Raw genomic sequence first — 10,973 nt, forward strand, 5'->3', positions numbered from 1 at the left:
TAAAAAAATCTAATTTGTCTGGTATAAGGATTGCCACCCCAGCTTTCTTTTGGTGTCCATTAGCATGGTAAATGGTTTTCCACCCTCTCACTTTCAATCTGGGGGTGTCTTTGGGTCTAAAATGAGTCTCTTGCAGACAGCATATTGATGGGTCTTGTTTTTTAATCCAATCTGATAGCCTGTGTCTTTTGATTGGGGCATTTAGCCCATTTACAATCAGGGTAACTATTGAAAGATATGAATTTAGTGCCATTGTATTGCCTGTAAGGTGACTGTTACTGTATATTGTCTGTGTTCCTTTCTGATCTATGCTGCTTTTAGGCTCTCTCTTTGCTTAGAGGACCCCTTTCAATATTTCTTGGAGGGCTGGTTTCGTGTTTACAAATTCCTTTAGTTTTTGTTTGTCCTGGAAGCTTTTTATCTCTCCTATTTTCAATGACAGCCTAGTTGGATATAGTCTTCTTGGCTGCATATTTTTCTCATTTAGTGCTCTGAAGATATCATGCCAGTCTTTTCTGGCCTGCCAGTTCTCTGTGGATAGGTCTGTTGCCAATCTAATGTTTCTACCATTATAGGTTACATATCTCTTCTCCCGAGCTGCTTTCAGGATTTTCTCTTTGTCTCTGAGACTCATAAGTTTTACTATTAGATATCGGGGTGTTGACCTATTTTTATTCATTTTGAGAGGGGTTCTCTGTGCCTCCTGGATTTTGATGCCTGTTTCCTTCCCCACATTAGGGAAGTTCTCTACTATAATTTGCTCCAATATACCTTCTGCCCCTCTCTCTCTTCTTCTTCTGGGATCCCAATTATTCTAATGTTGTTTCATCTTATCGTATCGCTTACCTCTCGAATTCTGCCCTCGTGATCCTGTAGTTGTTTATCTCTCTTCTTCTCAGCCTCTTTATTTTCCATTATTTGGTCTTCTATATCACTGATTCTCTCATCTGCCTTATTTATCCTAGCAGTTAGTGCCCCCATTTTTGATTGCACCTCATTAATAGCCTTTTTGATTTCGACTTGGTTAGATTTTAGTACTTTTATTTCTCCAGAAAGGGTGTCTCTAATAACTTCCACGCTTTTTTCAAGCCCAGCTAGTATCTTTAAAGTCATGATTCTGAACTCTAGGTCTGACATTGTACTAATGTCCGTATTGAGTAGGTCCCTGGCAGAAGGTACTACTTCTTGTTCTTTTTGCTGAGGTGATTTTTTTCGTCTTGTCATTTTATCCAGAGGAGAATAGATGAATGAGAGAACAAAATGCTAACAGGTTAACAACGTCTCCAGCAAATATACTCTATATAAATCAGAAAAGACCTGAAACCAGGGGAAAAGAAAAGGAAAGAAAGAAAAAAGAAAGAGAAATAAAAGAAAAAAGAAAAAGATAAAGATAAAAACAGAACAAAACAAAACAAAAAAGAATATGATCAAATATGATCAGACTAGTGTATAGATCAGTGTCACACACTAGATTTTGGGCGTATTTTGGTCTGTTAGAAGAATGTGCCTCCTAATATTTTAAAGGAAGAAAGACTTATATATGTACATAATAAGTGTTGATACAATGAAGGGATGGAAGATGAGTGTAAAGTTGAAAATTATAAAATATTTTATAAAAGGAATTGATAAGAAGTTGTTTAAAAAAAGAAAGAAGAAAATTAAAAAACGAAGAAAACGAAAAAAGAAAAGGGAGAGAATGGGATCAGGCAGGAGACTAGAACAAAGCCATACACTAGTGATTTAGGGTATATTTTGATCTGTTAGAAGAAACTGTATCTCAAAATTTTAAAGAGAGAACAACTTATATATATATATGCCAAAAATAAGGGTAACTACTATGAAGGGATAAAATATGACTCTAAAAAATGAAAAATAATTTTTTAAAAGGGATTGATAAGATGTTGGTTGAAAAAGGGAAAAAGAAAAATTCAAAAAAAGAAAAAAACAGTTAAAAAAATCAACTTTGAGAAACTAATGAATCATGGTAAAAAAGCCATGAATTCTGTGTGCAGTATTCCCCTAGCGCTGGAGTTCTCCCGTTCTCCTCGATCGGTAAACTTGGTCTTGGCTTGCTGGCTGTTCGTGATGATCTTCTGGGGGAGGGGCCTGTTGCCGTGGTTCCCAAATGTCTTTGCTGGAGGCAGAATTGCCCCACCCTTGTCGGTCTGGGCTAAGCAATCTGCTCAGGTTTGCTCTCCGGTGATTTTGTTCCCTCCAAGCTCTCGGTACAGCTTTGGAGGACCAGAGTGAAAATGGTGGCCTCCCAATCTCCGCCCGGAGGAGCTGAGAACTTGGGGCCCCGCTCCTCAGTGCGCCCCCAAAGAAAAGCAGTCACTCCCGTGTTCCCAGTCTCTGGCCACACTCCGTGCTCACCCGGCCTGTGACTGAGTGTTTCTATCTCTGGCACCCGACCCCGTGTGGAGTCTCCAAACCCAGCAGATCCCTGCGGTGCACTCCCGTGCCGCTCTTCCCGGGGAAGAAAGGGGAATCTCCCTAGCTCTGCTGCTTGTTGGGTCCCTGCTGGAGGAGCAGTGGCCCGACTGGGCCGCAGATCACAGTCTATGGCAACCCCGAGCTGAGAGCCCACGCCTCGGCTCCGTCTCTGCAGTCAGCTTCCCCGCTCTGATACCCAGGAACTGTGCTGCACTCAGGCACCCCCGGTCTTTTTGTGACTCCGAGGGTCCTGAGACCACACTGTCCCGTGAGGGTTCCACCCCCCGCTTAGCCACTGGAGTGACGTCCCTCAGTGGAGCTGACCGCTAAAAGTTCTGATTTTGTGCTCCGCGGCTCTAGTACTTGCCAGAAGTGGCCGACGGAGGTCCCCTCCCCCGTCATCTCTCCTCCCGAATATCACCACCTCGGATTCACTTCTCCGCATGTCCTACCTTCCAGTAAGTGGTCGCTTTTCTGTTCAGAGAGTTGTTGCTATTCTTCTCTTCGATCTCCTGTTGAGTTCGTAGGTGTTCAGAATGATTTGATCCCTATCCAGCTGAATTCCTGAGACCAGACGAAACCCAGGTCTCCTACTCCTCCGCCATCTTGCTCCTCTTCCTTGCCAATTTTAATGCCTTTTATTTCTTTTGTCTCGGGTCATGATCTCAGGGTCATGGGACAGAGCCATGCATAGGGCTCCATGCTCAGCACGGAGTCTGCTTGAGATGCTCTCTCTCTCTCTCCTGCTTTCCGCCCCCCAATTGTGCACAGTCAGCACTTTATATCTGCACAGTGCTTTATGCTTTGTTATGTAATTGCACAAAATTAACACGTCATCATCAATAAAACATTAGGTGCTGTAATTAACAAATTAAAATACATTTAAAAATAGGTTACCTAAATTATTTTCTTTGTCAAGTTACCAGTTAAAATACTAATCATATTTATTCCTTCTTTAAGTAAGATACTTTTTTTGGAGAGTGTTTGATAGCCTGAGAGTTGGCAATCCACTCAGCACTGTGCTACCACGTTTGTTATATTTACTCATTCAAACAACCCTATATTTTAGAGATTTTGTGTCCCCATTTTATAGTTAAAAAGTAGGCTAAAGGGGTGCCTGGGTGGCTCAGTCATTAAGCATCTGCCTTCAGCTCAGGTCATGATCCCAGGACCCTGGGATCATGCCCCGCATTGGGCTCCCTGCTCCTTGGGAAGGCTGCTTCTCCCTCTTCCACTCCCCCAGCTTGTGTTCCCTCTCTCACTGTGTCTCTCTCTGTCAAATGAATAAATAAAAAATCCTTTTAAAAAAAGCAGGCTAAAAGATGTTAAGTAACTTTCTCTGAGTTATACAGCTTTGGTTGTCAAGAAATGCTAAAAATTGATTTTCAGGTTTGAAATCAAGATTTCAAGACACAGGGATGCCTGGGTGGTTCAGTTGGTTAAGTATCTGTCTTTGGCTCAGGTCATAGTTTTAGGGTCTTGGGATGGAATCCCACATCCGGCTCCTTACTCAGCAGGGAACCTGCTTCTCCCTCCACCTGCCTCTCTCTCTCTCACTCACTGACAAATAAATAAATAAAATCTTTAAAAAAACAGTTTAAAGATTTCAAGACACAATATCATTGCTGATTTTCAGGCTATAGTGGTACTTTTTGGTAAAGTATAATATTGCAACCAAATTATACTAATCATTATAAATATGAGGACAATAAACAAATAACTTATAAATGTTGATTCAGGAGATGCACGTGGCCAAGATAAAAATTCTCACATCTTTGGGATTATGGTGTAAGGTAGATTCCATATTTGTGAAACTCCCACATAGTCCTAAATAGATGGCAAATTACCTTTCATTACCAAAATTACAAGCAGTCCCAGGCAGATCACCTGCTTAACTCCTTCCTTCTTTGCCAAAGTTTTCAGTGATATCTTATACCTGTATGTTTTGTTTTTCCTTGGGGGACAGTCTCTGACTTGATCATGAAAGGAGGTGGGAAAACAGAATTCACTTTACAAAAATTTCCTGAATCCAGGAAGAAAGAGAGGAGGAATTGATGGAAAGTTGTTTCTATCCCAAATAGCCCAGTGGCCAAAGAGTCAGTTTACTCAAGACCATGCTCATTTGTTATTATGTATGGAGGCAGGACCATATGGCTTCACAGGAGAATTCTACCACACATTTAAGGAAGAGTTAATACTTATTCTTCTCAAACTATTCCAAAAAAAATAGAAAAGGAAGGAAAAATCCAAATTCATTCTATGAGGCAAGCATTACCCTGATACCAAAATCAGATAAAGACAATATAAAAAAAAGGAACCATAGGCCAATATCTTTAATGAATAGAGTCGAAAAATCCTCTCAGCAAAATACTAGTAGACCAAATTCAACAATACATTAAAAAAGCATTTACTACTTGGGATTTATTCCTGCTATGCAAAGGTGGTTCAATATTTGCAAATCAATCAAAGTGATTCATCACATCAATAAGAGAAAGGATAAAATCCATATCATCATTTCGATAGACACAGAAAGAGCATTTGGCAAATTACAACATCCATTCATGATAAAAGCCCTCAACAAAATATATTTAGAGGAAACATACCTCAACATAACTAAGGCCATATATGAAAAACTTACAGTAAACATCATACTCAGTGGGGAAGTACTAAGGTCAGGAATGAGAGAAGGATGTCCACTCTCTCCACTTTTATTCAACATAGTATTGGAGGTCTTAGCCATAGCAATCAGACGACCAGTTTGGAGCCTGGAGGGAGCCTAATTTGTTATTTTGAAAATGTTCAGAGAATATTCTACTAAAAGTCACAGTGTAAGTGCAAATGAGCACTGAATATCTCAATCAAAAATAGCACTTAAGGGAAATAAGCAAAGGGGTGCTGTTTGGTTCTGCATACTTAGACCAGAATTCAAGGCAGGAGTGGTTATATTGTTACTGATTTTAAGTCTTTATAATTAACAATAAGTGAGAGTATCTTTTGTATCAGACCCTTGTGATAGGGGATTTAGCAGGAGCCCATAATTGTCACTTTATAAAGCCTGTATTCAGATGTACACGTGATTTATCCTTCATAGAAAGAAACACCTTTATCCATGGATAAACTAGAAGGTCACTTGTCCTACACGACACAGTATTCAATTCAAGTGTTATAATCCCCAAAAGCCCACTCATATACCTGCCACCAGGTCTGAAAAGTAAGTATTCCAGATGTGTCCTTTTTGGTTCTTCCCCTTCATTGTCATTTTTTTGCAAAAACAAACTATTGAGAAGGGTAACATGTATAGCCTCAAATTCCTTATTTACTGTAAATCTATTAGGTATCACTTTCAGTGGGGATCCTGGCAATTTGGGGACAATTAACAGAAAAGGAATGCTGGAAGGGTGTGGGGAAATATCCACCACCAATTTTTGCCTTCAGCCAAACATACTGACCACATAAGAGGCTCACAGGGTATTGGAAGTAAGAGGATTTTTAAGGAGGGCACTTGATGTAATGAGCACTGGGTGTTATATGCAACTGATGAATCACTATATTCTACCCTTGAAACTAACAATATAGTATATGTTAACTAAATTGAATTTAAATCAAAAAAAAATTTTAGGGTCCCTGGGTGGCTCAGTTGGTTAAGCGACTGCCTTTGGCTCAGGTCATGATCCTGGAGTCCTGGGATTGAGTCCCGCATCGGGCTCCCTGCTCGGCAGGGAGTCTGCTTCTCCCTCTGACCCTCTTCCCTCTCATGCTCTCTATCTCTCATTCTTTCTCTCTCAAATAAATAAATAAAATCTTTAAAAAAATAAAAATCAATCAATCAAAAAAATTTTAAAAGGAATTTTTAAACATCTTCCTGTACAGGAGTTTTTACTGGTGAGCCATGCATGGACTTCAGAAGGTCCCGGAATTTCTGAAAGCATTTATAAAAAAAAAAATTCTGTGTGCATTCATATGAACACTTTTTTGGGGAAAAAGTCCGTATTTTAATCAGATCTTTGAAGGGGCTGGGACCAAAAATTTTAAGAACCACTGACTAATGAGGGTTGCCACCATAGACTGTGCTATCAGAAGTGCAACCTGACAGGAAGGGCCAGAAAATGAGGGTTTTCAGATAATAATCCCCCAAATGTTTACAAACTACTGGTCTGTCCAACTTCCTCATTTTACAGGTGAGGAAACTGAAGCCCAAAGACAATTATATAATTGTCCAACATAGCATAATTATAATTACAGTATACTAGTATAGTATAATGTAGATGAGCTCAAGCAGGCCTTTTTAGCTTCACTTGTCACTTGTGTCACTGTGTTGCTCAGAACAACTGAGCCCAGCATCATGACATCTGTCTTTGATAACTACATCAACCAAACTGTTGCAATTACAACTTCTGAGGAGAGAATGATTGTGGGAACACTGCAAGCTTTTAACCAATTAACTTGAGTTTGGATGAAAGCCATGAACTAGTGTTTAGCTCTTCACAGGAGTAAAACAAGTGATACTACGGATATACATTGTAACAAGTCACATTGTCGCAGTGATTGGAGAAATTGATGAAGAAACAGATCCTGCACTTGATTTGGGGAATATTCCAGAAGGACTTCTAAACTTTGTAGCACACTGAGGAAAAACTACATACCTTGGTCATCTATAAATCTTTGTATAGAAATTCATTATTCTGAGGATGATGTGTGGAATCTTTATGAATGTTTAATGGTGGACTTTGACTCTATATTGATTCATTGTAATATGATATGTAAATTAAAATATTTCTACTTTTCTTTGAATAAAATATAGATGAGCTCTGTGTAAATTATTTTGAGTCTAATGAGAAATAATCTCTCTTATCCTCTTTCTATTTTCCTTGATGTTTCTTTTCTGAGAGTCACTGTAAATGGAAGAGAGGGTGCTCATTGTGTTGGTTACAGGCTTACGCTGGTATTTTTGGATCTGAGTAATGATAGAAGAGAAGTGGTATAAAGGGAAAAAATGTTGAATTCCAGGGTTACTGGCATGATATTTGATAAAATTTTAAAACACAGGTACCTCAGCTTAGAGAATCTCTGAAATTGTATGAAATTTTTTGAGTGTGTGTGTGTGTATTTTATGGAAAATACTGTATAGATTTTATAAGCGTCTTAAGAGTCCATGACATGCAAAAAAGTTAAAAACCACTGACCTCATTTATTCATTGAAGTAAACTAAGGCCCAAAGAGGATAAGGGACTCACATGTTTCATAGTTAGGAAGTAAAAACTAAGACAAGAACCAGTCTCTCAACTTTGGTTCAGTGGTTTTTACACTGTGCCCCAAGCAACCTTTCCCTCTACCACCTTGTCTTTCTAAATAAGATGTATTTATGCTTTTTGCCTTATTTAATACCTGTGGGAAAGACCTGATGAGATATACTCAAGACCACAGACACTTGTAGACTCAATACAGAAAGGTATTTTTAAATGAGTGAAAGGAAGTCTTCTGAACCTCAACTCATTCAACTAACACATTTTCAAATGAATCTAGCCACTGTAATTGGGGTAAGAAGTTAAAGTTATATAGGTTAAGTTTTTAGTTACTGACACTGTAAAATTGGATCTACTTGATTTATATAAGAAGCAATTTGTTAAAGATTATTAGATAAATCACTAGATCTCCAGGAGAGACAAAAAAACAGGCTCAGATGCCACACAGCTAGGGGTAATTCAACCAGGAGCAAAGTCACATGATGAGAATATTCTAGGAGAATATTCACTATCCAACACTTAGTACTATGACATTAGAGACTGTATGTGACATTTTGCCCAGATTGTCTAAAAGAATTGGATGCTTTTGCCATAATGATTTCCATAAGATGCAAGCCCACTCATATGACCCTAACCTCATATTGCTTTCTTCTACTTCCAAGTAGAAGAAGACACTTCCAAGTGTTATAAATTTTCATCTGCTTAACCAAACTTGGGTCACATGCCTGTACATCAGCTGCCAAAAAATAATTTAAAAATATATGTGTTTGTGTATGTATGCATACATGAAATGTAGATTTTAATTTTCTAACTTAATTGTACAAGAATCCAAACTAGAATGAGGTTGGAATGGGTATTGGATAAACAAACATAGAATATCTTCCATGGGAGGTAAGATTAGTCAACTATTTTACATTGCAGTATGCAAAGGGGGCTAAGGTTAGTGGGTCACTCTAAGAATAATTTAAAATCAAAACTGGCATGCTGAAACCTTGGGACACTACTAAACCAGTTAACTTCATGGTGCATTGGTATGACACAAAATTCTTCGGAATTTTAGTTAAAGGTAAAATACCCCAAATCCGTGTCTACAATTCTTAAAATGAAATGCCTGTTTTAGGAATTGTCTGTGTTTTTGCATGTTGCCATAGAGAATTGACTATATCAGGAGTTTGAAGGGACTGAGGGGTGGGACCCTTCCAGCTCAGGAATGCCTGATCCTGGTTCAAGAGCACAATGAGGTAAAAACAAATTAACAGCAGAGTAAATGGAATGGAGATAGATAATTGAGTGCTAGGTATAGAGAGAATGCAAACAGCCTGATAGTTGAAGGGAAAGGAAGAAAGAAAAATGGTTTAAAAGTGGAGGTGGTGAAGAGAATTTTTGGCTAGAATAAAATATGAGAAGTTCATAGGAAACATTCTCTGTGTCTGTGCTGAACTCTGGAAGGAAACAGTAGTCTTGGGGGACCAAGGAAATGCGGCCAGTTGGAGGAGGCCACAGTGTGTTGATTTTCCTGCCCTGCATCCCAGATCTGACTAAAGGAGCAGAGACTAATAACTTATGAAAATGCTTTTCTTTTCTAGGTCATATGGAGGAGAAGTCTTTTTTATAGGTATAGTTTCCATAGATTATTCATATACAGTAGAAAATAAAAAATGATCAGTAAAAAGCAATTTTTCCTTGGCCTAAAGAATTGGACTAAATTGGTTCCATCAATCCCTTCTAATTTCAAGGGTTTGCTGAAGCTTCTTTGGTTGAGGAAGAAGTAAGTTAATTTGAAATCATCTATCAGAGCAAAATATCCATACCCAAATAGGATATTTATATTTATTCTTAATTAGGATGTGCAAATTTCATGAGCCACACTGCCTATATTTCCAATCTAGAATGTGCCAACTTCTTTTAAGCCTATTTTCCCAGTCATTTTGCATTGAAAATTATACTTAGCAACAAATGAAATGTTTAATATTGACCTACTTTCTAGCTTATATTAAACCAAAGGTACTTAAAACTATTTATTTATGAGCGATTGTCTTTTTAGTTTTGCTTGTCACCACTTGTTAAACAAAGGTCACATCTCCAACTCATCATAAGCATCAACTGAACTGTTAACAGGAATAGCATCAACTCAATTCTCTGTTAGCCCAGCAAAATGCAAGTGATGTAGTATCACCAAACAGCTCCTTTTGCCACTATTTAGAGAATACCTGAGTCCCTGATTCCCCATCCCAAAAGGCCATGCTCCATCTCAAGTAATTAATCAAATACCCAATAGGTAAGTTCTAAGCCATCTGTTCCTTTTTGAAGCCTTCCTATATGTCTCATTACTATTCCTTTCACTCTGTTCTCTATATGTCCTGGGTAAGGGAAAGAAGTGTAAGCATTTTAATCCTTAGGGATTATCATCATATTAACCAAGATACCCTCTGCCCTACCCTGGATGTTTAAGTAAGGACTGTGTCATATGCAAGTGACTAAAACCCTATTCAAATTGGACCTAGAAAAAAAAATGTTTTAGCTGATGTACCTGAAATTTCCAGGATTTCAAACATTTCTGGATCTAGATTACAGACAATGAAAGCAGAGAAACATGCTTCTTATCATATATTGTCTCTTATTTCCTCTAGTTTGGCTTTATTCTTAGGTAGGCTTTCCATAAGTGGTGATAATCTGTACTTCCAATAGTCCTGAAAGATAAGTAGAGCAGGTATTATTATATTCTTCTTACATGTGAGGAAAATGAAACAGAAAGTACTTAAATACTTGAGAGGATAGCTCAAGGTTATGTAGCTTGGTAAGTAGATGATTGTATCAGACACCTCTCAATATTTCAGACCTACATTTTACTCTGGTGGTTTCTGAAACAATTAGCTATAGACAGATATAACCTGACAGCATCATGCCTCAACCACACCATATATATGTCTCATTTTTGGCTCAAGGTTTCTCTGTGCTGCATTACATGCTTACTGGAAAACTTGAAACTGTGACCATGGTTTTAAAATGTTCACAATTGTAGATCCAATAGGACCTTAACTAGGATTGGCTTTAATAAGATGGATTTTGAATAGGAAAAATGTCTTACCTTACTCTTTTATCCAAAAAAATGTCATCAGCCAGAGAACAGTAGTATTGTAGCTAAGCAGCAATGCAAGTAGAAAAGAGGAATTTCAGCTGACCATTAACTCATGCTCAGTGAACAATAAGCAACAATAACCAGCAACAACAAAAATAAATGTCATGTTAGGGTGAATTAATGGAAATTAACTAGGATGATAGTATTGATAGTTATAT

The 10,973-nt window shown here is 38.1% G+C and overlaps 1 pseudogene; it reads left to right on the forward strand.

Moving 5' to 3' along the window:
• Positions 1 to 6,775: 6,775 nt before the first annotated feature.
• LOC114207421 (U6 snRNA-associated Sm-like protein LSm8 pseudogene) lies at positions 6,776 to 7,061 on the forward strand (annotated as a pseudogene).
• Positions 7,062 to 10,973: the final 3,912 nt, after the last annotated feature.

This window comes from Eumetopias jubatus, unplaced genomic scaffold, assembly GCF_037043125.1.
Source record: "Eumetopias jubatus isolate StellerSeaLion01/CBP00866 unplaced genomic scaffold, mEumJub1_p1.0 scaffold_11, whole genome shotgun sequence".
NCBI classification, from domain to species: domain Eukaryota; kingdom Metazoa; phylum Chordata; class Mammalia; order Carnivora; family Otariidae; genus Eumetopias; species Eumetopias jubatus.